Raw genomic sequence first — 5,046 nt, 5'->3', positions numbered from 1 at the left:
GAGGTTTCTTTTGTGTTTGTTGTTGGGTAACTAACACCGTAGTTAATTAAGGCTGCCTCTTCCATTCACCAATATACGACAACTCTTTATTTGACCATTTCGTAGTCGCCATCCATTTGACAGAGTCAAAACACTCCAGGATCCGAATCCGACGGGGGATGTGTGAAAGCACTGATGAGGGAGAAAGAAATTAGTGCCATACTGTATTCTCTCATTTTCTTACCCCGAGAGAAGGAGGAAAAAGTCCAAGTCAAAACAGTTACATTTTATTAGTACTGAAGACACACTCATAGTGTTTACTCCAGATGGGCCAGGACTGAGAGATGTTCTGTACCGTGCAATAGTTAGGCTATGTATTAGATGTCTACATGCTCCACTGCTCAGGGTTAGCAGTTAAAGGAGCACACATAACTGGTTGAAGTTGTTGATGACTTGGAATGGCTCCCATACGAACACAATCTACTTAAATGAATGCATAGCGAGCTGGAGCTATTTAATCGACAGACTTCATTACACATCTGTCTGTCTGGTTTTAAATCAGCCATACATTTTTGAGTAATTTTGTTTATGGTGCTAAGGTCAAAGTTCACAAAGCAATGTAATAACGATACATTATATTTTAAACCCCTTTTATTAGTTGATCCGTAAATCTATGCTGAAGAAATGCAATCAATCAGACAATGTTTACTGACTGAAACAAAAAACACACATTTGGACAACAATAAATAGATGTATTATTTTGTAAATATAATTATTTTTGTAATTATATGTACTAATAGTACCAGACTTCTGATCACCTGATATACCGTTGTAAAGAAAGTACCACCGATTTAAAGCAGCCGTCCTTTAAGCCGGCATAAGAGACAAGAAAGACCATCCTCGTCTGAGAAAGAATGTAATTCCAGCGCTGTGCAATTCATTAAACACTCAACTGGCCTAAAGTATTCATCAGCCTCAATTAATGAGAATGAAAGTCATGGCTCAAGAGGATATTGGGACCCAGGTCTGCTTCCATTCATCCGTGGCCTTGGCAATCACACAGCCCGGATTACCAGCATCCGGTGCCTCCGGAAAAATATGATGAGAGGCAGAGAGGGAGAGAGAGAAGAGGGGAGGGGAAGAGAAAAGGGTAGAGAGAGGAGAGAGGGATGAGAGGAGAAAATGGGGAGAGGAGGAGGGAGGAAGGGCAGAAGGCGTTGGGGGAGCGAAGGAGGGAGAGAGGAGGTGGGATAGAGGTGGAAAGGAGAAGGGAGAGAAGTGGAGAGGAGGGAGAGGGTGAGAGAAGGAAGGAGAGAGGGCAGAAAAGGTTGGGGGAGAGGAGGAGGGAGAGGGAGAGAGGGGGAGGGTGAGAGGAGGAAGGAGAGAGGGCAGAAACGGTTGGGGGAGATGAGGAGGGGGAGGGTGAGAGGAGGAGGGAGAGGGTGAGAGGAGGAGGGACAAAGGGCAGAAACAGTTGGGGGAGATGAGGAGGGGGAGGGTGAGAGGAGGAGGGAGAGGGTGAGAGGAGGAGGGACAAAGGGCAGAAACGGTTGGGGGAGATGAGGAGGGAGAGGGAGAGAGGGAGAGGAGGAAGGAGAGAGGGCAGAAATGGTTGGGGGAGATGAGGAGGGAGAGGGAGAGAGGGGGAGGGAGAGAGGTGGAGAGGTGGAGGGACAAAGGGCAGAAACGGTTGGGGGAGATGAGGAGGGAGAGGGAGAGAGGGGGAGGGTGAGAGGTGGAGAGGAGGAGGGAGAGGGAGAGGGGGAGGGTGAGAGGAGGAGGGAGAGGGAGAGAGGGGGAAAGAGAGAGGGCAGAAACGGTTGAGGGAGATGAGGAGGGAGAGGGAGAGAGGGGGAAAGCGAGAGGGCAGAAACGGTTTGGGGAGATGAGGAGGGAGAGGGAGAGAGGAGGAGGGAGAGAGGTGGAGAGGAGGAGGGACAAAGGGCAGAAACGGTTGGGGGAGATGAGGAGGGAGAGGGAGAGAGGGGGAAAGAGAGAGGGCAGAAACGGTTGGGGGAGATGAGGAGGGAGAGGGAGAGAGGGGGAGGGTGAGAGGTGGAGAGGAGGAGGGACAAAGGGCAGAAACGGTTGGGGGAGATGAGGAGAGGGAGAAGGGGGGAGGGTGAGAGGTGGAGAGGAGGAGAGAGAGGGAGAGGGGGAAAGAGAGAGGGCAGAAACGGTTGGGGGAGATGAGGAGGGAGAGGGAGAGAGGGGGAGGGGAGGGTGAGAGGTGGAGAGGAGGAGGGACAAAGGGCAGAAACGGTTGGGGGAGAGGAGGAGGGAGAGGGGGAGAGGGGGAGGGGGAGGGTGAGAGGTGGAGAGGAGGAGGGACAAAGGGCAGAAACGGTTGGGGGAGAGGAGGAGGGAGAGGGAGAGAGGGGGAGGGTGAAGGTGGAGAGGAGGAAGGAGAGGGAGAGAGGGGGAAAGAGAAGAATAGAAGGAAGGAGCTAGTGATGAATGAACAGGAAAGAGGCCGTGACTGATCGGTATTGAAAACCTGTGCTGCTGTAAACGTGGTAAAAGTGAAGCGGGGAAACGGATTGAGACGTCGGCCATGATGAAGTGGGGGCTACGGCCTCAGCCTGGAATCTACCAGCACAGCTCAGCACTACCACACAAACCAGAGAACTAAAATACACTTGAGGAGGAGACAGATATCCTGACCTTAACCCGGCAGAGCTGTAGTAGACCTCACCCTGATAGGCCTAAATGTACTAAGATGAATTGCAACTAAGCCTGTTCATGGTATGTTCTCTATAAAAACACCAGTTTCATTTGTTTTTAGAAGCTCATGACATTATAACAGAGAATGTTTCTCACATCAACATGCCAATAGCTACATCTCAGTCATTTATGCCTATGTTGTAATCATTTAATTGAATATATCTACATGTAACATGCATACCACGTCTTTAAACAGCAACATGTTTTTTTATGATATAGAAGACAGCAACGGTCTATTAATAAATTGTCATTTTTTTGTTGTCAATTTCCTGAGCTTGTCTGTCCTGAGACACAGAGCTGAATAACATCTTCTAACAGATGGTAGATTCCAACCAAGCCTCAAGTATTCAATGATGAGGAGGGGACAGCTTCGAGACAAAATCTATTTATAAACCTAATTGGAGGGTGACAAAAATCCTGAATGGGCCATGCAGGACAGGAGGAGCGGCTAGACATCCACCTGCCAGCTCTCAAATAAACCCATTTTACCACACTATCAACTCCTCTTCTCTTCAGCCATGTTGGGGCAAACTGAGGTTTGTTGTTGAGTACAAGATAAGTCAAGGGTGAGTTGATGTCAGCCATTTTGTGGAAAACAAAACCAATCAAAGAGCTGTAGGTATCGTATCATATTGTATTTACTGTATATGATATAACATCTAATACTGTTATAACACTGGTACTCAACATTGGTAGGCTGCAGTTGTACCAGTTTAATTAATAGGCACATAACGCTCTTCAGATATTTGATTTTACATTTTTATTTATATAACGAAGCAAGTCAGTTAAGAACAAATTCTTATTTACAATGACGGCCTGCCAAAAGGCCTCCTGCGGGGACGGGGGCCTGGGATTAAAATAAATAAATAAATACAATATAAAGATAGGACAAAACACACATCACAACAAGAGAGACAACACAACACTACATAAAGAGAGACCTAAGACAACAGCATAGCAAGGCAGCAACACATGACAACACAGCATGGTAACAATACAACATAACAACATGGTAGCAGCACAAAACATGGTACAAACATTATTGGGCACAGACAAAAGCACAAACGTCAAGAAGGTAGAGACAACAACACATCACACAAAGCAGCCACAACTGTCAGTAAGAGTTTCATTTTTTTGAATTAAGAGATTGAGATAAAACTGTCCAGTTTGAGTGTTTGTTGCAGCTCGTTCAAGTCGCTAACTGCAGCGAACTGAAAAGAGGAGCGACCCAGAGATGTGTGTGCTTTGGGGACCTTTAACAGAATGTGACTGGCAGAATGGGTGCTGTATGTGGAGGATGAAGGCTGCAGAAGATATCTCAGATAGGAGGGAGTGAGGCCTAAGAGGGTTAGAAAACATCCCCATAGTATATCATATATAGACCAGATAGCCTTTGACCACAGTCATGTGCACATGCAGTACATAGGTTGAAAGATCTTGATTGTACTGCTACACCATCCAGGGTCAACAGAAATAGCAGCAAACCTTTTTTTAAAGTACATTAATCCTCTCAAAATCAATACCTGGGGTACTAATTATCCTCTCCCACGTTTGTCTACTTCCTCCTTTGGTGAGCAGTGTGGGGTGCAACACAGCTTCTCCGCCAGAGTCACGTTTCAGCGGGGTGTTTACGGTTCCACCATCAGCCATGACAAACGAGGACAAATTGCAGGCCAGGAGTGCATTAGCGCACGGTGATTGTATTACATGTTGGTAAAATACAAGCCTGACAAAACACTTTATCCTGCACAATCTCAGACGTGTCACAGATGCTGCGCAAATTGGAAAAAGGAACAATGTCCCTGTCTCTTACAGCACTGAGGAAGGTACCTCGGGGATTACCATTTAAAGTAAAAGAAAGCACAGGGATTAAACGCACTATCGCACTATTCTCAATATTGACAGTTCAAAAGGAGATTATCCAGGCAATATGCTCTTTCTGTGAGTTTGGTCAGTCAAAATAATATAATGAATGCGTTTTCCATGGGAAATTGTTACGTGCCACTGTTACAGACGTCACATTGCTTAGCCGGTATCACTTCCCACTGATTCAGCTCATAACTGGCTGGAACTCGGGATCTCTACTTCACTAACACACGTGACCGCCCTCTTGGACAAACGTTCCAACCGGTTGAGCCCCCCCAAAAGGTACCAATTGGATGGCTCCATCCACGACACCTAGGCTAGCTGTGGAGTGATCTCACAGTACGTTCGTAATGCCGTTACACCACTTCCGTCTCAACATATAAGACTCTCATACGTTATTTCATAGCTATTTCCTCCCTCTGAAGACCTCCATCCCAGCAAGGAAATCAACAGTATATCCCTTTGACAGCAAGTCTC

This window comes from Oncorhynchus keta, chromosome 1 (genome assembly GCF_023373465.1).
Source record: "Oncorhynchus keta strain PuntledgeMale-10-30-2019 chromosome 1, Oket_V2, whole genome shotgun sequence".
Lineage (NCBI taxonomy): Eukaryota > Metazoa > Chordata > Actinopteri > Salmoniformes > Salmonidae > Oncorhynchus > Oncorhynchus keta.
This window is presented reverse-complemented; position numbering follows the sequence as displayed.